At 33.3% G+C, this 24,414-nt stretch overlaps 1 protein-coding gene across 2 annotated transcripts in view; it reads right to left on the reverse strand.

Annotated features, from left to right (window-relative positions):
* The window catches only part of LOC6049834, a 207,920-nt gene extending 190,322 nt beyond the window's left edge, over positions 1–17,598 (reverse strand). The window contains exon 1 of one of the 2 annotated variants that reach the window (XM_038258165.1): positions 17,436–17,598. The gene's annotated coding sequence lies outside the window, so the exon portion shown is untranslated. Of the gene's footprint in view, positions 1–13,233; positions 13,793–17,435 lie in introns of those variants that run through there. The other variant, XM_038258164.1, reaches the window with a different exon arrangement.
* Between the last annotated feature and the right edge of the window lie 6,816 nt (positions 17,599–24,414).

Raw genomic sequence — 24,414 nt, forward strand, 5'->3', positions numbered from 1 at the left:
ATGCAATTTACACTAGTTTGTTTTGCAATCATTAATTTTCAAAAGATGTAAAATTAGACGAACACAACAATTTTAGCGAAAAAAAACTTTTTTGCGGTACTCGAAAATTACCAAAAATTCTAAAGATTTTTTATCAAACCCAAACATGCTAAAAATGGTTCTAAATGCACTGGTTGCACTTAAATTTCCGTTGAAATTTGGAAGTTTTTTGAAAACATATTTTTCTATCCGATTTTGATGGGGAGGGGCAAGGAATGACAAATTAATTTAAAAAAAAGTTGTTAAAAGTATGGTTTTTTGAAAATATATTATTCTTTTAGGACTTGGCTGATTGATCAAAATTCAATAGAAACGTTTTTTCCCAATTTCATAAAAATACATGAGAAATTGATTGTTTTATTGATCCTGGCACTGTAACTTGGATTTGGCCCGCACTTTTCTCTCGCATTTTTGACAACACAATATCCAAAAACTAGGCAACCAACAGTTGTTTATTTACATTTCCAGTCGCAGTTTCCACCAAACTGGACATTCCCACTTTAAAATTGCGATTTACAGGTGAGCAACATCGGCTCGCTTTGATCATTTTTTGAGAAAATAAAAATTTCCCAAGCCATCTTGACAAGTCGCAATAGTGCGATCGATAGCAATAATTTAGTGCGAAGTCCAATTTAGTGAGAATTGCGCAATATCTATATATATAAAAAATTTCGACGGTTTTGTTCGAACGCGAATCAGTTCAATACGGAGCGTCGGATCGAGGTGCTTTTTGTTGCGTTGGGTTCGTATAAGCTCAAGGTAGGTTCTTACGCCAAAAATTTACAACTTTGGCCACTCTGGAACCGATTCCGGAAAATCTGCAGATTGTATGGGAAAAGTTACGTAAAATCAAATTTTGATCACAGGAGGCTGAATAAGTAAAATAGTTAGAAACGTCAACAAACGAAAAAATGACAAAATGAAGTTTGTCGGGTAAGGCTTGTAAAATATAAATTTGGTTGCCAAATTTATATGCCTATAAATCTCAATATATTTTTGAATTATGTTTCAACAACACTTAAAACTTGTAACTTAGAAACATGTTTCAAAGTTACTTAGCTTAAAATTGTTCAAAGAAACCGATAACATCCCGATTTTCGATTCGAACTCACTTTCATTAGGGAAAACATGACACTTTGAGAGTATATAAATAATCCTATTTATCAATGTTTTCAAAATTGTAGTTGACTAACTTTTAAAACTTTTCATAACATACTGAAAACTTCTTCTTGTCGTACTTCAGAGACTTTTTTAACCAAGCTCGATATAATAACAAACTATTCCGTTTGAACTGAATTATTTTTGCTAAATACAAATCTTGAACGTATCTTTTTGGTTATCAATGTCACTTCGGCTTCCGGTACATGGAATCATGTTTAATGCATTTATGTTATACCCTTCGCTTCAAAATTTTGTAAAAATAACCTTATTTTTATCTTAACTTGCAGATTAATATCTTTAACTCCAAAATTTTAATTTTTTAGAACCTTTCAGATATTTTCTAGGAAGTTTCGAATTACTTCAATATTTCTGTGATTTTTTTATTTTTCATAAAAGCCTACCTGCATATATTTTTGAGCCTTTTATATATATTTTTTTTGTATTTTATTCATCAACGTAGTTCTACTACGTTTGGAAAAAATATCTTTTTCAAATTTATTTCTGAGTGATTGCGGTCTAATTCAAACATTTAAATTTCATTGAAATCTTTCAATTGCAATTCTACAAACAAATAGTAGAAGAAAGTTTGTTTTGGGAAAATTAATTTTAAAATAATTTTCAGTGTGTTTTATCCTTCTTCCAAACATGGAAAAAGTGTGAAAACACTAATGCTTTATGCCAAAAGATATCTTGTAGTTTTCTATTATTTTACGGAAATAAAATTATTTTAGAAAAAAAATCAGTAAATTCCATTCAAAATCGTTTTTTCGGAATTGCAAAAAAATATGTAAGCAACTCGTTGCAAAACTTGATTTTTTCAGCACTCGTCGGATTTATCCAACTCGGTTAACCTTGTTGGTTAAATGTACGACTTCTTCTTTTATTGTTAGATATTTGAATAAAAATAACAAAAAAAATCGAAAAAAGTAGGTGAAAAGCAATTAAAATAAATCTGAAGAACTCAATGCTTGTTAATAATGTGAAAATATTTTGACTGTTGATGATAAGAGAAATAGAGATTCATGAAAATGTTGTTTCATAATTGGGGTTGTAAAGGTAACATTTTTGAAAGAAGACAACAACTTCTCTGGTTGATGTGTTGTTGATTTTTTTTTAAATAGTTCGTACTTATACACATTGTTATCTGAATCTAAAAAAATCATGAAAATTTTCCGATGATTACAAAACTCCACCTCAAATCATAGAACAAACAAATCCAACAAGTTCAAACCTATTTCCACCGAAAGAGGAGCAAAACTCACTTCACAGCAGAGGACGCGCTCGCACCAAGAGCAGCACCGAACGAGCCGGAAAATTGATGGGCCAATCGAATTTGGTTTGGAAAAGTCACCCTCCCCAACCCTCGCTCACTGTGCCTACCCCTACCCCTACACACACGTGATGAGAAGTGAGCCAGGTTGTAGGGGGAGGTGGCGGAAAAAACCGCCACAGCAGATTTTGAAGGGATCGAAGCAGCAGCAGCAGGAAAAAAAAATTCTGAAAGAGTTGATGATTTATTATTTTATCTGATTGGCAGATATGATGAATATGACATAATATATTTACCAACAGAGAGGCGATTTTTTCCCTCTCGGTAGAATACCCTCTGGCGGTTTGGCACAAGATGGGAAAATATGGCCCAGCAAAAAAGGACTCGATCCCGTCAAAACTGAAAATGGACGATGCAGATGACAATCTATGCTTTAGCGTAAATCACTTTGTTGAAAGGTAAATTTTCTTCTTGAATCGACCCTTTTCCCGAGCACAATGGAATGGATAGAAGAAAAAAAAAATCAAATTAACCACCTTGACGAAGGAGGGCGAGAAAAAAAAGTGCTCTATTGAACCTCAATCGCACCAAACTATCGATCTTGGTGGCGCCACTTTTGACACTGGCCCCAGAGCTGACCAAATTGCTTTTAGAGGTAATATTGTACCCCCTAAAGTGACAGCGACGTTGTTTCCGTTGTTTAGCACACACCGATACATGTTTCGTTGCGCTGATGATGGTCCTCTCTGCGCTGTACAAGAGGATGTCTCTGGCAGCAGCAGCGGAAGAGAGAAGCTTTTCACACCGTACTTGATGGCCACCCAACAACAGCAGCACGGGCCAGTAACAGAATTGATGGTGTTTGTTGGCTGTTTTGCTCGCTTTGGACACGGAGGAAATATTTTGAATTTGTTGAAATTAGTTATTTTTTAAGTTGAAAAAGTTGAAAGTAATCTAGCAATTTCAGTAAACAATTTAATCTCATCTCGGATGAGAATCATCCAAATTTATATTATTGTTTATCTCAAAAAAGCTTTACAACATATTTTTTCATCTGAGGACGTCAGGTATGAAATAAACGATGTTTTTTTATCACTTAACATATTTTTTTATCACATTCATCAGATCAATAATTGGAATAACTTATTAGATTTGTTTTTGAAATACATACTCAATAATACGCTAGAAAAGGTTTGCGAAATAATATTTATCAAACTGTTAAAAATTAAGCATTGCAAAAGTTCTTCAAATTTTACCAAAATTTCAAAATTTAGAAAACAAGATGGGTGGCGGTGCAAAATTCTTAATTTCGAAGACTTTTTCAAGGCCAACTATCATCCGAGTTTTCTCAAATATGGTCCTTGAACTTTTTATTTGTTTTGAATTAAACTTTGTCCATCGATTCTTCATGACCAAACAAGTCATTTTGCGTAATTGATTTCTTCAAAGCATTTGGAAATATTCAAAAAATAGTTTCCTGAGAAGGGATTTTTTGATCGATTTGGTACTTTCGGTAAAGTTGTAGGTTTTTCAGGATAAATGAGAACAAGGGAAAATTTAGAAATTTATTAGATCAATTTTTATCACAAAAACTGCCAACTTTTGCAAAAAAAAAAAACATTTTTTATTTTGGCAAAATAATATTTTTATGATTAAATAGAAATTTGGAACTGTTTCGAAAAAACGCTAGAAAAATTTCCAACAATCATTTTTGGAATTAAAAATAAATTTGCAATCGAAACCCGGGCAGACGGTAATAACAAAATTCATGCCATTTCAATAACAAATACTGTTAAAATAACAGAAAATGTTATGCAATCTTCTTGAAAAATCCATTTTTGCATAAGAGTTTAAAAACAGTTTATTTTATCATAACAAAATTTGTTATTGGTCTGATATTGGTTGAAAGCCAAAACAACTTGAGAATAACAGTTTTTGTTTTGTAAGAATAACTCCAACTGTTATTGGGATGATCGGATTAGTTGTTGAAATAACAAAAAATAATAACAAAGATTTGTTCGAAGAATAACTCAAAATGTTATGAGTCTGTTATTACAATAACAATCCAATAACAAAAAAATCATAACGGCGAATAACAAAACTTGTTATAAATAACATAAAATGTTATTGGCCTAGAATTTTCAAATATCAAAAAATGTTATTCCCACGTTATTTCCTTCTGCTCGGGAAAATACTTCTGTAAAATTTTGATAAAGTTTTTTTGCAAAGTTTTCGAATTATAACCAATTTCAAGCTGATTTTTCGAAAAAAATATTTTGTCGAGTATTAAACGTTTCTGATTTAACCTGAAAATTAAAAAAAAAACCTAAATTTTACCAAATTATCGCTTAGTTTTGAAACGACGTTCATTCGATTTTCATTGTAAAAAAATTATAACATTGTTAAATTTTCTCATCTATTTCGATTTTATATTCGATGATTTACAATAATCTAACCAGTGTTAACTCCAAAATAATTAAAGTATATTAGTTGAAGCACTCAAAAATTACCAAATTTCACATGTGTCTTCTATTCCCAAAAAAAACTCCAGGGTTAACCAATCTGGACAAATTTTGTAATTTAATTTTTATAAATTAATCTTTCTTTTCATAGAAATATCGATAACTTTCTTTAGATTTATCTTATAGAGATGTTTCACTCTTTAACCTTATTATTTTTTAACAAAGCGAATTTATAGTTTAATTATTAATTATGATGAATTTTCTACTGGTTAGGCTGGTGAAACTGTTTTTCAAGGGTTTTCTAGTAAAAAACCAAATTTCAATGGAAATAGACGTTCAATTTATTGGAAACGATTAAAAATTATACGAAAAAAGCTAAAATTGCATAAGGGTAATTCTCTACTAACTCACACGAAATCGGGAAAAGTTGCCCCGACCTCTCTTCGATTTGCGTGAAACTTTGTCCTAAGGGGTAACTTTTGTCCATGATCACGAATCCGAGGTCCGTTTTTTGATATCTCGTGACGGAGGGGTGGTACGACCCCTTCGATTTTTGAACATGCGAAAAAAGAGGTGTTTTTCAATAATTTACAGCCTTAAACGGTGATGAGATAGAAATTTGATGTCAAAGGGACTTTTATGTAAAATTAGACGCCCGATTTGATGGCGTACTCAGAATTCCGAAAAAACGTATTTTTCATCGAAAAAAACACTAAAAAAGTTTTAAAAATTCTCCCATTTTCCGTTACTCGACTGTAAAAAATTTTGGAACATGTCCTTTTATGGGAAATTTAATGTTCTTTTCGAATCTACATTGACCCAGAAGGGTCATTTTTTCATTTAGAACAAAATTTTTCATTTTAAAATTTCGTGTTTTTTCTAACTTTGCAGGGTTATTTTTTAGAGTGTAACAATGTTCTACAAAGTTGTAGAGCAGACAATTACAAAAATTTTGATATATAGACATAAGGGGTTTGCTTATAAACATCACGAGTTATCGCGATTTTACGAAAAAAAGTTTTGAAAAAGTTGGTCGTCATCGATCATGGCCGTTCATGGTCACCCGCGACAGACACGGACGACGAAACAAAGAGAAACGCAAAAAGTAACTTTTTCAAAACTTTTTTTCGTAAAATCGCGATAACTCGTGATGTTTATGAGCAAACCCCTTATGACTATATATCAAAATTTTTGTAATTGTCTGTTTTACAACTTTGTAGAACATTGTTATACTCTAAAAAATAACCCTGCAAAGTTAGAAAAAACACGAAATTTTAAAATGAAAATTTTTGTTCTAAATGAAAAAATGACCCTTCTGGGTCAATGTAGATTCGAAAAGAACATTAAATTTCCCATAAAAGGACATGTTCCAAAATTTTTTACAGTCAAGTAACGGAAAATGGGAGAATTTTTAAAACTTTTTTAGTGTTTTTTTCGATGAAAAATACGTTTTTTCGGAATTCTGAGTACGCCATCAAATCGGGCGTCTAATTTTACATAAAAGTCCCTTTGACATCAAATTTCTATCTCATCACCGTTTAAGGCTGTAAATTATTGAAAACACCTCTTTTTCGCATGTTCAAAAATCGAAGGGGTCGTACCACCCCTCCGTCACGAGATATCAAAAAACGGACCTCGGATTCGTGATCAGGGACAAAAGTTACCCCTTAGGACAAAGTTTTACGCAAATCGAAGAGGGGTCGGGGCAACTGCTGTGTGAGTTGGCGGAGAATTACCCATAAACGAAGAAAAATCTTAAGGCTTAGTTTTTAAAAAGTAGGTACATATTTCAAAATGCTCAAGACATTGTTAGAGTTATGCAATTAGGTTTTTTTGTTAACGTCTAATGATTTATGAACATATTTTTAAGGATTTTAATATGGTTTATGTTTGATTCGAATTGTGGTCAATAAATGGTCGAACTAGATGAAAATATAAAAATCAATGATAAAGTCAATCATTACGAAATTCAAATTACGAATTCAATACAAAAAATACAAATGGAAACATACTGTGCTTTATGGAGAAGTGTTCAGAGTACATAATGAAGTAATTTTAACAACAAATAGAATTATTAACATACTCTCAAAGTGTCATTTATTTCTCATTGAAAATGAGCATTGCCGGATTCTTGGGACAATTAAAAAAACTTAAATTAGTTTGTTTAGTTGGTTTTGAGTGTTATTGAAACAGAAATAAAAAATTAAAAGCATTTTTAGTAAAACAATTTTCTAAGTATTTTGGAAATTTTTTGAAGCATGCTACAAAATTGGTTTTGATGGCAACAAAATATTTTTATGACAAAACAATTTCTAGTGAATTTGATCAAGCTTCACACTTTATATTTACAGAACTTTAAATTTATACACATTTCAATAAAAGTTAATAAACTTAGATTTACAAATATTTAATGGAAAAAATCAGATGAAACATTAGAAAAAAAAAATAAAACATAAGAATTACCATTAGAATAAACCTTATTAATCATCAATATGACGTAATTAATTCAATTTGCTTATTTTCAAGCTAAAGTTTGATAGAAACACAGGGACTATCAAAATCACAAATCACCGCTTTTTTTTTAAATAAATTTTTTCAGCGGAACTATTTTTTAAAGCACATTTGACAATGTATTCTTATTTCAAACGTTCACGGACATTGTATGAGCAAAATATAAATCATAGTAAATGTCTTACTAATTGAACAATATTTGAAAAATAAACTGAAATCCTATCAATTTCACCCCGGTTTATCTTATATAATTTTATGACTCCAACTTTTTGAGACAATTTTAAGAACGAATACAACCATCAAACAATTGCGTGAACCGTGTCACAAACCTCGCACGATGCAATGTTCGCTGATACAATTCCTTTGATCATACTGCTCCATCCCATGAACTCACACTCGCATTTCCCTCCGTGCGTCCTTTCATTTCGTTTCGCCGGCATTTTTTTCTTCTCCATTTTCCGTTTTTTCCCCTCCAGCCCGCCAAAAAGTTCAATCTATTTTTCGATACTTTAAGTGCACGTGCACTCGGAGTGACACGGCCAGCGAGAGAGAGTGGGAAGTTGGCCTGAGGGCACTTTCCCGAAGAAGGTCCGACGGATTGATAGTGTATCCAGTCCACAGTCCCGTGTGCCAATGGCAGCCATCGCGCTCTCACACCAAAACGGGGGGCCAAACCCTTTTGCGAAGCTTCCCCCCCCACCAACCAACTTTGCTAATAGAAATTGTGTGGGGAGGGGGGGGGATAACTGGGGGTGGTAGGGAGGAGGGAAATGACCATCCGGTGGAGAGCTTCCGGTACTTTATGATCTCAATGCTGCCACTACACCGAGCTGAAGCTGAGCTGCCGCCGCTGCCTGGAGGGAAGTTGGTGTTAAACGATGTCCCGAGACGAATGATGGCGTGTGTTGGCCATTCTGTATGGGGATGGCTATGGATGGAGGTTTATGGGTAGGTAGGTGCCAATGAGGTGGTGTGGTGGTGCCGTAGAAGAGAGCAATCCAATTCTGGCAAACGCGCGATGCTTTCGATGGGAAGAGAAATGGCTTTTTTGTTCAGTGTGATGTTGGATTTTTTCTAGCTTTTTTTCTATATTTCCAATGAGTGCCTTCAATTTCTTGTGCACTCGTTGGTGAAATGTATTTTACACCTTTTTGTTTGGTTCAAGTATCGGTTATAGACAACAGTAATTGTCAGAAGGGTTAAACGTAAACTGGTATACACTATAGTATTATGGAAACTGCATAGCTACATTTCTTTTGTTTTATTGGTTGGTGAACTTGATTGCCTTTGGTATTTTTCTATTTCTTTTCATCAAAAATAAATTTAGATTACTTTTATTATTAATTTCCAAACAAAAATGTCTACTGTAATTTGTGATCAAATGAAAATATGTAAATCATTTTTTAAAGCTTTTTTTTTTGAACATCAAACTTAGTTTTTCTCATATTCGGAGATTGAAACTTGTCTGGAGGTTTGGATGAGTTGATAAAAATAAGGCATTTTTTCTATTGTCAAAATACGTATCGTTTTAACTATTTCGTTTAACCCCTTCCCGCCCAGAGCAAAATCAAGATTTCTACGTGTTTCTAAATTACTCGTAATTGGATCGACCAAATTAGACGAAATTTTAATGGTAAACAAAAACAATCAAATTGTATGCAGCTTTCCAAATTATTTAAATGCAACATTAAACGATTTTTTAATTGTTTTGATATTTAATTATATGCAAAAAAGTTACTTATTTGATCATATTAACCATATATTCAAAATTATTTGTTCTTTTAAGGGACTATTGTTAAGAACCTTTCCAAACATCATGGGAAATATGTTGGGAAAGTCCCTTGAGTCACTTCCAATCACTCTTGAATGTTTAACTAAACGGAATGGCTTGTTTTCTTGTTTTGCTCCGCAACCTGGTACAAATTCTTCATCCGTTCTTTTTGTTAAATTCAACATTTTAAGTAGAAAAAACAACTTTTATGCAGAACAATACTTGCAAAAGTGTTCACAAAGTCATAGATAGAGTTAGTGAAATTTCACGATTTAGCGGACAGCGTGAAACCCGCGAAATTTGACTTTTTCCGCGAAATCCCGTGAAATTTTAAGTTTGTGGGAGACGATTTTTCTCAAAATAATTTACCAAAGTCAAATAGGAATAAAAATAATCTTATGAACTACTGCTGCGAGTGAATAACCTGGTTAGTGGGGGTTAGTGATTTCTGACAATTTCGTGGACGGCGTGAAATTCCTGAAATTTATCAATTTTCTCAAATCATTTTTTTAAATAACAACTATTTTATTTTATTTCATCCAAAAAGACAATTAAATTAAATTTTATTAGTTTTCAATTGAACAGCTTTAGTAATATTTTTATTCGCTGTATTAAAAATTTTACTGCTATTTTATTTGCAAGGTATACTTTTGAAAGAAATTTAAAAAAAAATCAAACTTTGTTTTATTCATGATAAAATGAAGAGTATTTTTAATCTTTAGTTCTGTTTAGTTTTAACGATATTTGTTTACTCAAGGATGATTCCCGTGAAAGTTAAAAAATACTACTTTTTTATTTTCTTTTCTCATTTAGAATAAAAGTTTCGATTTTGTTAAAAATTATATTATTTTTGCAAATTGATTTTAAATTTAGTTTTTGAATAGTGAGCTAAAACCCCTAAAAAATATTTGTTGAATGGGTTTGACTGGACAAGATTGTTAAATCTTGCTTTGAAGCCTAGTCATAGATAATCAATTGTATCGGTCCAGTAACTTGTAAGCTAACAATAAGTAAAAAAAGACTTGTGAAAAATTGTATAGGCACAAAAATACAAAATAGCTTAAGAAGAAAGTTAATCTACAACCAACGGTCATAAATCAAGTGCACTTGGTAAATCCATTAATATTTTGTATCTATTTTGTTTTATAATTTATTCCCTGATTTTTTTTAAATACTTTTTGAAGGAGTGACAAAAAGATTGAAAAATATTCGAAGCATTAAAATAACAAGAATTTTGAAATTTTTATCATATTTAGAATTTTTTTAAGGAATGTAACTTTATTAGCTATTTTTTTTATTAGAAAAAATAGCTCTTGAGCATGAGCATGAGCATGAGAGACCACCCATGGTTGTCCTATTTATTAGCTTTTTTATTTATTTGAAAAAATAGCTCTTAAACAATTACTATAAATATATAAATAAAATTAATATTCAATTGAATAGTTCAATTTATGATCATCAATCGAGTCTTTTAATGATTATTTCAATTTTATGATTGTTTATAAGGCTGGAACAAATTTTATTTAAAGTTTTTGTCCGTTGGATCTGGACAAGATTAAGGAAGGGGGGCCAAAAAATCAAATTCCAATGCCAACATTCAGAATTTTAAAGCAAAGAGTATCGCAAAATGCTTTGAACATTATTACAGTTATGAAACGACCGAAAATTTGCAAAATGTCAATAAATTTATTTTATTTTTTATTGTTTTTTTAACCCTCAAATGTTTGGGGTATTTTTGAGCCGTAAGGACAAAAACTTGAAATAAAATTTGCAAATGGCTTAAAAATTAGTTTCTTTTTTAAAATTCAAAACTGTTGCCCAGCCCTGTTATTGATGGCTTTTCCAACGTTTAGTTTAAAATTCTATTCAGGAACCGATTCCGATTGAATTTAAAATTTAGTAATATTGGATCAATCATCATTTTTTTCCAATAATTTTTTAAAGAAATATTATGATGAATAAATATTTAAATGTTCTAAGGACAGCCCGAAAAAAAATTTTTAATGCTGATTGAACGTTCTTTACTAAATTTTTTTTTATCGTTTTTTAATAAATTAATGTGATTCTACTAGTTTCTGAAAGACATAGGCTAATAATTAGCAAACACTAAAATCCAGCCCAACATTTGAAAATTACCAAAATAAGTGATTTAGCCTAGAAAAGAGCAGACAATTTCACAATGCTTTATTCAATAACCCTGAAAATCAAATTAAAATAGTTTCGCGAGGTGCAAAAAGCTTCTCAGATGAATCTAATTTTTCACAAAATATGAAACTTCAAGAGCAGCACTGCCCATGTTCGCATAAATGTCCCATATGCAAAAACAGCAAGCTGAGAAAAACGCTAAACAAGTTTGTCCCACACATAAGGCTACGTGTTAAGTTTTTACGAAAAAACTGGATTTCCTCCTGATTTCTAGAACAAAGTACTGGATGTTATAGGCTCTTTTGAAAAAGCACACGCTTTTGAACCAAACTGCATCAAAAACTCAAAAGTGACGAAAATGCATATGGGACATTTATGCGATCATGGGCAGAGCAGTCCTATCAACAATGGCAAAAGAAGAAAAATGCAGCTTATTAACTTTTCGGAAAATATTTTCTGCAGTGGTGCTTTTTCTTTAAGGTTTATTTCCAAATTGCGAGTCATAATGATGTGTCACAACATTGGAGTAAATCATTATAAAAAAGTTATGCATTTTCATGAAATTGAATGATAAAATTTCAAAATTACATTGCATCTTCCGTACAAAATGATACCTTTACTTTTCGAACTGTAAAAATTACTTGATTGAGTTTCATGAATAAGTCTCAAATCACAAGCAAGCTCAATGTCAGTCAGCCAACTTTAATGTTATAATTTATTTGATTTACATTATGTAATGTAACTTATTATGATTCTATTCATAATTAATCTTGCAATAATCAGGGACATATTTTCCCAACTTCGATTAAAAAACAAATGTTTGCGCTGAACTCTCCCATCCATCTCATAACGGCACACATATTTCCCACATTTCCAAACACACAAAAAAATCCTCATTAGACTAGTACTAGTCAGGCAGAGCCCTTCCCCCTCCCCCGATCCCAGCCGCCCTAATCCGCCTCCTAACGCAATATATTTCCCCACCGTCGTCCGTCCGTTCTCAGCCCATGTCCTTTTTCGCCATTGCTCAACTCACAACATTTTCAGGCCTCCGACGACGGCGACTTGGCCGACACTGCACAAAAGTCTATTTCTGGCCCGCGCTCAGCAGCACCACCACCACGACCACGACCAGGCAAATAATTTTCCCCCAATAATTTTAATGAGTTCAGGTCGTGTGTCCTCTGCTATGGGTTCGGTTGATGGTGTGGAGAGTGAGCCCGAGCTAGCCTCTGTTCATTATTGTCCTTCCGGAAAAATGAATGGGGGGGTGGGGAGAGGGTGGAGGTTGGTTAGGCTGATTCCGAAGAGCGATTCTTTTTCCTTCGGGTGTTTCTTCCATTTTCCACACTCGCAGAATTGCTTGCAGGGAGGGTGAAGGTCTGGAAAAGCCAAACAAGCAAAACACACAAATTTCCCACTAAAACGTGCCCAGACGAAGAGGAGGAGGTGTGAGGGGTTGGTGGGAGGGGCACGATAATGGTTCGGCTCCATTACGATTGATAGTAGTAAAAGTTGTGCTGCTCCGGGAGGACCCCTGGTCAGCCATTTCCCCGAACGCCGTTCCTCTCTCCGCCCGGTGAAAATCGCCAGGTTTAAGGGATGATTTTTCCACTAAATTTGCATCTCTCTGTGTATTCTTCTCCAGTGGTGCGGAATTAGCCGCGCGCGAGCGGTGAGCTGCTACTCACTCACCCATGAGCAGAGAGCGCTCACTCGCGAGTGAGGCGGTTCGCCTCGTAAAACTCACCTCACGAACTGTGCGTGAGCGAGTTCTGAGAGGGGGAGGGGGTGTAATCTAATAATACTTTTATTTCCCTTTTTTCGAAGGTGAAGAACGCGGAAGAGAAAGGGGTTTCCACCTTTTTGCTCACCTCTGATTTTCACCCTTTCGATCACTGCTGATCCACTTTCAGCGCTGATTCTTCCCCTAAACTCGCTGATCTGTCACTCCGATGATGGTTAGAATTCTTCCTCACTCACCAGCTCACGCGCCAGAATCACTCCCGAATCCTCCAACTTGTTCTTCTCGCTCTCCTCCTGTGGCGCGCCGAGGCAATTTTCATTCACGGCGAAAAATCAATAAATTAGTACACAAACATTCGCCCTGGCTTTTCCCGTTTTCCTTGTGTCACAATCCGGTCGGATTTCGGGCCCCCACCTCCCTCTCAAGGGGTCATTTCACAACCCCCAAGCCGTAAATCACTATCCAAATCCAGTTTCATCTCGGTTCGCCATCACGGGAAAAAGAAAAATCTTCCTTCAATTTCCTTTTCCGAGTGAAAACTCACTCACTCACTCCGTTTTCTTCTGTTGGTGGAAGGTGTCACCATTCTATCCCGAGCCGAGTCCACTGGTGGTGTGGCGCGCGCGCCCCGACCAAAAACAGAGGTTATGAAACAGGTTCCGACTCTAGCACACAACTGAGCGTGGCGAGCCAGCGAGCGGCGCGATTAGGGTGCGAAACCTTGGCTGGCCGGTCACTCACTTCCGTTCCTGAGACGACGATGATGATGGGGGGGAGTGGGAACTCATCGCAAGTGTGTGATGGTGTGTTACGGGGTTGGTTGTGTGTGTGAGAGAAAAGGATACGCGAAAGTTTGCGTGGTAATGTTAGTGGAGGAGATTTTGGTTGCCAGGTTGGTTTTTTTAGGTTGAGAAATGATAAACCTCAATAAATCTTTGTCTGATTTAAAAAAAAAAATCAAGATTTTGTTATTATTAGGTATGTCTATTTAATATTTTTTTGAATACTTATTATTTGGGCTAGTGATTTTTCGCAATTTTACGGGAGCCGCGAAATCCGTGAAATTTGCTCCTGACCGTGAAATTTAGTAAATACCGTAAAATGCCGCGAAATTTTTATCAAATATTAGAAATATTACTTTTCAAAGCACAAAAGCATTGATTTGTTTTATTCGTGCACTTTACAAGTTTCCAAATAATAAAAAAAATGCAATGGAAAATTTAGAACAATTTTATTTTAAACATTCAATATTCTTTGATGTACATTGCAAATTTCCAGCAAAATTTCTAAGAAGAATGTAAAAGAACGATATTCAAAACAACAGTAAAAGGATTTGCTTCGTCGTAAAAAAATGTGCGCAATTTTGTTTTCTAAATAAATAATATTTGTGAGGGGGTTTTATTTGCATCATGAACTACTGCTTACTTTTTAAGACACTTGTCTGAACAAAATTATGCTTGAACAAAACTTTTTATATTTATTTTTAGCAAATTTCAGAGTGCCGTGAAATCCATGGTTTCAAAAACTAACATGCCGCGTAATTTCGATTTTTTGCCGTGAAAATCACTAGCCCTACTTATTGCATAAATACATATGAAAAACTTACGATTAAAACAAAAATTTGAGGCTTTATTATATTTACCATTATTTTTTCCAGAGAATTTGTCTTGAAAAACACTTATTCAAAACGATTTGTTTCCCTTTTTAAAATATTGCACGGATGTCAAAGTTTTCCGTTGTTAAGTATAATTCAAAACTTTAATATTCATGCAGATTGAATGATGATTCTTTTTACTTTATTAAATAATTCATCTTTTTTTTTGAAGAAATTTCCAGAAATTGTCAAAGTTATGATTTGACTCATTAGAAATTAAAAAGAAAAATTGCCGAGTTATAAAAAAAGGTTCAAAAACGATGCATACTGTCATCAGGGGTGACATTGGATCTGAGGGATAAGAGGCACTTTTGAACTGTTTCACAGTTTTTTATTTATTTAATAATGAAAAGTTTTAACTGTGAAAAATCTCAAACAAACGAACCATAGGAAAAAAACTCGACAAGATTAAATACCATTGCATATTTATGCAAGTTTATACCCTTTATTCATAGATATTTTCCTTTAAAAATATAGGACGAAAACAGTATTGTAATTTAATCGAAACATAATTACTTGGAATGTTTTGTTTTATTTTTAATCACAAAACAATTTCTCTCTTTAAAAAAAAATCTTTAAAATATTCTTAAGGAGGTAATAGACTATAACAAACAAACAAACTCACACTTTTTGACAGTTTGCCGGCTTTGTTTGTTTGTCAAACACGAAAAAGTGAATTTTGTTTGTTTGTCATATTCTAGAGCCTCCTTTATCGCACACTATAAGGCAGATTGAAAATTATGAAATATGGGATTACAGATTAAAAAATACATGAACCTTTCGGAATTTTTTTCGTGAATTCTTACATTGATGCACGTCTTTGGCATAACTGAGCAATTCTCTGCGATTTCAGCCTTCGGTTATTTTAAGCATTTTTTTTTATTTGCTTGAAACTTTGTGGGTATCTTTCCTGTGACCAAAGAAGACATTTTTTGCCATCGGTTCGTCTATACGTACGAATTTTACAGCTGTCCATACAAAAATAGCTTGTAAATATTCAAAAATCTGTAATTTTGAAGACATTTTTTGATTGATTGTATGGCTTCGGCAAAGTTGTAAGTATAGTTAAGGACTTTGTGAAAGAATTGATACACGGAAAATTATTTTTGCTTATTTTTTAAATAACTTTTTTTTATTAAAAAAGTGAACTACTCAAAAACACTATTTCAGATTTTTTTAATTTTCGTTGTGTTTCCGGAGACAATAATACCATATTTTAAGGGTGCACAGCAACGAAGGAAGTTGTTGTCTTCTTATTCCAAAATTGTCAAACTTACGGACCCAATCCTGCATCAACGGGATTGTAAAATTATTCAAAATTTGTTGTAAAAAACATTGCGGACAGTACTTTAGGGGATGAATAAAAAACTATTTCGATAGTACCCGTAGTTTTGAAGATACAAAAATGTCTGTAACAAAAATCTGGGTGCAAAAGCTCTGGTTGATGTGCACCGTTAAGGATGAAAATTATTTGACCGAGTTATAAATTTAAAAATGGGTGCAATTGAAAAACAAATCGACATCGACATTGTGGCATTTTTTGAATATTTTTTAAACTTTTGAGATTTTTTAATACAGTTCACCGTTTATGAGCTACAACCACTTTAAAGTTTATAATCTTTTTTTATTTTTTGAAAAAAAAAACACAGTTTTTCGCCTGAAACACACAGTGCCCATGTTTTCCTATCCCTGAAAATATTTTTTTTTTAGATCTGAAAATGTCACATAAAATTAACTTTTGGAAAATTTTCTTCCAACCCTAAATTTTTACTAAAAATGTTTGATTAAAAAATAAAGGTAATTAAAAAGACAAAATGTCAAATTCAAGTTATGCTACAATAAAAAATCAATGAATTTATGAAAATGTTTTTTTTTTATTCGTCTGTGGTCAAAATCAAAGAAAAAAAGTCTTTATTTGGTAAAAAAAATACATATATACATGTAATGCATTTTGACTTGATTACAGACGATATTAAAAGTTTTTTCAATTAATGTTTCATTTTTTGTTAATAATTATTTTAGTTTTTCGGGAAATTTTTATGGGGAGGTCCCAACAATTTTAATAGCACTTTTATAAGAACAGCTTCTAAGTTGGTAAGGAGACCTTTATTGTGAAATCAATGTTGAACCGATGAATAAAGTTTCATCTTAATAAAAGAAAATGCAAATTAAAAAATCCCGGAAAATAAAAGCTAAAGAATTGCTCTACTGTATTCATCAAATGAATATCCTTTGCGTATTTTCATAAGTTTAGTCTTTGTACACTATGTATGCTATTTTTTGCTTGTTTTTCACGTTTTTTATCATAATATGGAATCATTTGCATTTAAGTTTAAGAAAAATGCGTTTAAGTACAGTTGAGACATTTAACAACAATTATTGTCTGCTTTTTGACATAAAAATATTTTTTCTTAGCCACACTGTATTTTTTTTCAATGAATTAAAATTTTATGTTAACGATTTTGAAATACAAATATACGATTAAGCGTTCTGGCACCCCTGTCCCCATCAACTCCGAAGTGGTACGCATGTGTTCCACCTGCGTTGGTGTGAGTTTTTTGAATGAAAATGCAAAATTTATTACTATGACGGGCGCCCAAAATTTGTGATTCAAATTCCGCAAAGCACAAGCGCCCAAATCCTCAATCAATTATACTTTTCACCCCCAAACTTACCACCATCCTTTTATCCTTTCACTTGTTCCATTGTTCACTTGTTTCGTTCACCACACCACACAGCAGAGAAACCCAAATAAAACGGAACCTGGCCGCCCGCCGCAGCACACGAAATGCACTCCTCCACTAGGTCACGCCGAGATGATAGTGGCCAAGATAAAGCTAAATTTCACTATTATCACGCGACGGAACACGCACACCAGCGAGAGTGGGCCGCCATGCATTAATCATTTAACCACGTTCCCTTGAGGAAAAACTGAGAGAGTGAGAAAATTGAGCGAGAGAACGCGCGCGCGAAAAAAAACACAAACCCATGTGACACAATGATCCTTTTATGGACGCACTCACTCACTCACTCACACACTCGCGCGTGAAAGGAGGCAATCGATTTTACGATTCACAAACACACCCCTTTGCCGTTTTCCCTCGTTGTGAGTTGTATGAGTGTGTAAGAAAGAGAAAGAAGGAAAAACTACCCCCCCATCGCGAAGCACACACGTGCGCAGTTGGCGGTGTATTTGTGATGGGAACCTCGGTGAGTGACGATAGTACTCTCACAGGATGAGGGCTGGGTGGAAAATGAGAGAGTAAGTGGCCTGTGTTTTCTCTTCCGCTCCCGTTGAGGGTGGAAAATGGTTGGGTTCATTGTCAGGTGCCGTAAATCACTGGCGGCCATATTTTATTTCGTGGGAAAATGAGAAGCAATCCGATGAGAGAAGGGGTGAGATTTTGAGAGAGGGTGAGAGAAAAGAGCAAATAGATGGTTGGGAAAACTTAAAGCCTGTGACATGAGCAACGGAATGACATCTGGTGAGGAGCACTAGAATGTTGCTTACTGAACGTTGAAAGTAACAGTTAATTTAATATTAACTAGAACAATTTTTGAAGTTGTTTATGTGTCAGAGTTAATTATTCATTAAGATTAGATTTACTTTTGTTCAGTATTCAATGCATTTTTTATGTCAGCTATCCATTGCACTTATAATTACAATTTTCACAAAAATACGTATTTTTCCTGTATTTTGGAAATGCAATGTTCCAATGCAAGGGTATTAAATGATCGGACTTTTTAATACATTTCGAATGTGATAGCTACATTTATTGAAAATACTCGAAATTTTCACAAAACTACGTTTTTTCGAAAAAAAAAACTCAAGGTTTCCGTTTTTTACAATATGGGTATTAAATGATCGGTATTTTTTCATACATTTTGATTGTCATTTTTTTAACACTAAAAATTTTCACAAAACTACGTATTTTCTTTAAAAAAAACTCAAAATATCAGTGTTTTACAATATAGGTATCAAACAATCGAGATTTCATACATTTCGAAAGCTATAACACATTTTTTTTAAATACTCAAATTTATCACAAAACTACGTATTTTCTAAAAAATATTCAAAATTTCAGTTTTTCGAAATATGGGTATCAAATGATCGGGACCTTACATTTCGTAATTTATAACTTTTTTTTTTTTGAGAAAATACTCAAAGTATTCACAAAACTAAAATTTTTTGAATAATAAAATCAAAGTTTCAGTTTTTTACAATATGGGTATTAAATGATCAGGATTTTTTCATACATTTCGAAAATCATAGCATTTTTTTTTACATACTCAAAATTTTCACTAAACTACGTATTTTCGAAAATTCTCAAAATTTCAGTTTTTGTAATAGAAACCGGATTTTTTCGAACATTTCGAATGTGATAACTACATATTTTGAAAATACTCATAATTTTCACAAAGCTACGTATTATTGAAAAAATACTCGAAGTTTCAGTTTTTAAAATATGAGTATAAAGTGATAGGGGGTTTTTCATACATTTCGACTGTGATAATTACATTTTTTTGAAAAAACTGAAAAATTTCACTAAGTTACGTATTTAAAAAAAAAACTTAAAATATCAGTTTTTTACGATATAGGTAACAAACAATCAAGATTTTTCATATATTCCGAAAGCTATAACACATTTTTTGAAATACTCAAATTTTTTACAAATCTACGTATTTTCGAGGAAATACGCAAAGTTTCAGTTTTTCACAATAATGGTATTAAATGATCGGGATGTTTTCATACATTTCGAATGTAATTTTTTTTTAATTGCTCAAAATTTTCACAAAACCACGTATTTTCAAAAAAACTCAAATTATCAGTATTTTACAATATAGAGCAATTCCAGCTCAAATCAGGATTTTTTCTGGAACTTTTGTACCCGACCCTCTCCGATTTCAATGAAACTGTTTAGACATGTTATCCTAGGCCTATATAAGCCATTTTTGTGTATTTAGAGCCAATTGCACTCGATAATGACATTTGAAAAGGGCGTAAGCGTTTTAAATATTTTTGTATTTTGTAAGTTAAATATTGCTGTATCTCTAAGCCGTTGCATTGTACCAAAAAGTGGTCAAAGACAAACTTGTAGGAAATTGGACGGGCTTTCTGAAAAAAATACACTGAAACAAAAATACACGCCACTTTTATGAGATTTTTTGATTTTTAAGTTTAAAAGTGATATTTGAAGGTGATGTCACGATTTTTTTCCGTTCAAAATTTTTGAAGGAATAGCCTAAGATGTTACAAAAAGACTGACGAAAAATGCAGGATGGTATGTCTCTTCTAAAAAAATACAAAAATCATTTACTAAAGCTGTTTTTTTGAAAAGTGGTCTAAACGTCAAAATTTTCAAAAACCGGTAGTGGGAATCGATTTCCCAGACAATTTTACATAAAAGTCTCCATATTGACCATTGTCCTATGTCCAATCCTTGGGAAGATACAGCGGTTTTTAAAATAAAAATATCGAAAAAATAGGTTTTTTTGTGGTTTTTTGCAATTTCTATATGACAGACTTGATTTTTCAGTCTCGTAAATATTTTTACCGAAAAGCTCTTCTAATTTCCCATAAGTTTGCCTTTGACAGCTTTTTAATTTGACTCGTTTCAATATTTACGTAAGCTTATTTAGTAATCAGGTGTCAACCACACTGAAAAAAAATATTCTATTTTCAGTTATGAGCATTGTAATTAAACTTATATCTGTAAGCCCATACATCCAATTGAAAATCTGTCAAAGGCAAACTTATGGGAAATTAGACAAGCTTTTCGATAAAAATATTTACGAGACTGAAAAATCAAGTCTGTCACATAGAAATTGCAAAAAAACACCAAAAAACCTATTTTTTCGATATTTTTATTTTTAAAACCGCTATATCTTCCCAAGGATTGGACATAGGACAATGGTTAATATGGAGACTTTTATGTAAAATTGTCTGGGAAATCGATTCCCACTACCGGTTTTTGAAAATTTTGACGTTTAGACCACTTTTCAAAAAAACAGCTTTAGTAAATGATTTTTGTATTTTTTTAGGAGAGACATACCATCCTGCATTTTTCGTCAGTCTTTTTGTAACATCTTAGGCTATTCCCTCAAAAATTTTGAACGGAAAAAAATCGTGACATCACCTTCAAATATCACTTTTAAACTTAAAAATCAAAAAATCTCATAAAAGTGGCGTGTATTTTTGTTTCAGTGTATTTTTTTCAGAAAGCCCGTCCAATTTCCTACAAGTTTGTCTTTGACCACTTTTTGGTACAATGCAACGGCTTAGAGATACAGCAATATTTAACTTACAAAATACAAAAATATTTAAAACGCTTACGCCCTTTTCAAATGTCATTATCGAGTGCAATTGGCTCCATATACACAAAAATGGCTTATATAGGCCTAGGATAACATGTCTAAACAGTTTCATTGAAATCGGAGAGGGTCGGGTACAAAAGTTCCAGAAAAATTCCTGATTTGAGCTGGAATCGCTCTATAGTTTTCAAACGATCGAGATTTTTTCATACATTTCGAAAACTATAACACATTTTTTAAAATGCTAAAATTTTTTCACAAAACTACTTTTTTCGAAAAAAAAAACTCAAAGTTTCAGTATTTTACAATATTTTACAATATTTTTCATACATTTCGAATGCAATAACATATTTTTTTTAACTTAAATTTTTTACAAAGCTACGTACTTTTGACAAAACAAACCTAAAAATTTCAGTTTTTTATATAATGGGTCGGAATTTTTTAATACATTTCGAAATTTATAACATTTTTTTGGAAAATACTCAAAATTTTCACAAAACTACGAATTTTTTAAAAATAAACTCAAAGTTTCAGTTTTTTACAATACAGCAATTCCCCACGAAAACAGCATGATTCGAAAAAAAAAAGTTCTCCTATCGGGCTCAAAATTTTTCTAGGGCCAAAATAATTAGACCCGCATTTTTTTGTTTGGCCATTAGGGTGACATACGCCGTGTTAGGGTGGTCCAAAAAATGACAATTTTTGTCGATTTTTGCAAAAAACACATTTTTCAAAAAATCATAACTCCGCACCAATTCAACCGATTTTAGCTGTCTTGAGCGCAAACGAAAGTGTATTAGAGAGGCTTTTAAGGAAAAATAGTAAAAAGTTAAAATATCTAGCCTAACATTTGAAAAGGTCAAATGAAAACTTAAAATGCTCTTTTGAAGGGACCAAAGAGCCTATGTCTGAAAATATTTTTATAAGATTCCTCGGAAAATTTTACATTAAATATCAAAAAATGGTGAATTTATGTTTTCAATACTCCGAGATACGATTTTTTGAAAATAAAAACTGGGGTTTTCGACGCACCGCGCAAAAAAACGGGAAAATGACGAAATCGTCTAAAAAACATTTAAAACACTTTTTTCCACTAAAACTGCGACAACTTTAAAATTTCAGCGATGACCTAAACATGTTATGGTACCAAAAGTTGCATATTTCAATTTGGTACCCTAACATGTATAGGTCATCGCAGAAATTTTTAAGTTATCACAGTTTTAGTAAAAAAAATTTTGTCGTTTTCGTCATTTTTCCGTTCTGGCGCGCGGCGCGTCAAAAAAACCAGTTTTTATTTTCAAAAAATTGTATCTCGGAATATTGAAAACATAACTTCACAATTTTTTTATTTATTATGTAAAATTTCCCGAGGAATATTATAAAAATATATTCAGGCATAGGCTTTTTAGACCCGAGACCTTCAAAAGAGCTTTTTCAAATGTTAGGCTAGATATTTGAAACTTTTACTACTGTTCCTTAAGAGCCTATCTAATACCCTTTCGTTTGCGCTCAAGACAGCTAAAATCGGTTGAATTGGTGCGGAGTTATGATTTTTTGAAAAACGTGGTTTTTGAAAAAATCGACAAAAATTGCCATTTTTCGGACCACCCTAACACCCTAATTATTTCGGCCAAGTAACCCCTAGACAAAATTTGAGCCCGGTAGGAGAACTTTTTTTTTCGAATCATGCTGTTTTCGTGGGGAATTGCTGAATATGGGTATTAAATGATCGGAATTTTTTCATACATTTCGAAAGTCAAAACAATTTTTTTTAAATACTCAAAATTTTCACAAAACTAAGTATTTAAAAAAAAACAAGTTTCAGTGATCGGGAATTTTTCATACATTTCGAATGCAATAACATTTTTTTTTTGAAAATATTTCACAAAGCTACCTATTTTTGAAAAAAAAAAATACTCAAATTTTCAGTTTTTTACAATATGGGTATCAAACGAAGCAGATGTCAAACGTCAAAGTGTTGATAAGTCAGCATTAGGTGTCCGATGGAAATACATGCTGTCCTATATAGTTTGGCTAAAGAAAATTAGAGTGATTTTCAGTTTTTTTGTTCAATGTCGATGCCGATGGGATTCGAACTCACAACATTTGTGCTATTAAAAAAGCAGTTCAAAGCAATCGATCATCGACGAACTGATAAGAGTAGAGCAATAAAGTAAACATATTTCTCTCTGGTACAAATTAAACTAAAATATTTTTTTTTATTTTCATTATTTGGCGTGTAACCATTTCTTGGAATTACTTTAAAAATCTACATTTTCAAAATTTCAAAACACCAAGAGAAAACTTCAAACTTAAATTCAGCTTGAAATTTAGTTCTAAATTTAGACCCTCTTATCAGTATTGCTGCTTGGACGAGGGCAATCGGTGGCAGTGTTCATTGATAACCGATTGATGAATGCAATTGGCGCTTACTCCTCGAATAGAGGTGCAAACTTTGCGTGACTCCTTCAATGTCTGCTGCGCTCAATTAGTGTAGCTTCTAAACTAGGAAGTTTCCTGGATATTTTCCACCACATCCTGCCTCCCCCACCCCTGATGAGGCGGTAAAAAAAAGTTGACCATCATTTGCATATAAACACCGATTCGGCAATCATTTGCAGTGGTCTCGAAACTACATTCTGCCAGGTCGCGGACAACACTATACTGGGTGAGCATGGGTAGGTTTGCAGTTGCAGTGTGTGCCGTTCGGAATTTGCAAATGCCGTAGTTGACGAGACCAATCCAAACGCGATAAGATCGCCGGCAAAAGTGCATCGCGTGGTGCATCCGAACCCGCTTGCCGTTGCTTTATCTTATCAAATGCACTTTTAGTTTGCGAAAAATGCCGCACTCTGAAGTGCGAACCAAGGGATAGTATTGCAACTCTATAGCTCAATAACCCTCAATCATAGTTTGACTGATCGTTGCACCGATGATAGCCGAATGCGCCTCCCCCAACCCAAAAAAATTGATGAGGAGGACAATAAAAAGAGTCGTTTTCAAAAAAAGATAAAACACCAAAACGGGAATTAACTCGTGAAGTCTCGAATACCAAAAATATCCAACGTAGGTACGTTCGAGACCACAGCGAATTGATAAAGTTGGCCGCCGAAATCGAACTGCCCAAAAATGGTCCCAAAATAGCCACATCGAACAATGGGCCAATCAGCTGCTCGATTGATTGGTCAGTTATTGCCTTATCAAAAGACAAGACGGCCGCGGGAAGCTGCCCGCGAGTAGGCCCAGCTACGGCAATCTTATCTTTGGGCGCCACCCACCAGGTACGGCTCACAGGTAGGCCTCGGACACACACCCCTTTCGGGAGGGGAAAGATTTATGGTT

Source organism: Culex quinquefasciatus, chromosome 2, assembly GCF_015732765.1.
Source record: "Culex quinquefasciatus strain JHB chromosome 2, VPISU_Cqui_1.0_pri_paternal, whole genome shotgun sequence".
Lineage (NCBI taxonomy): Eukaryota > Metazoa > Arthropoda > Insecta > Diptera > Culicidae > Culex > Culex quinquefasciatus.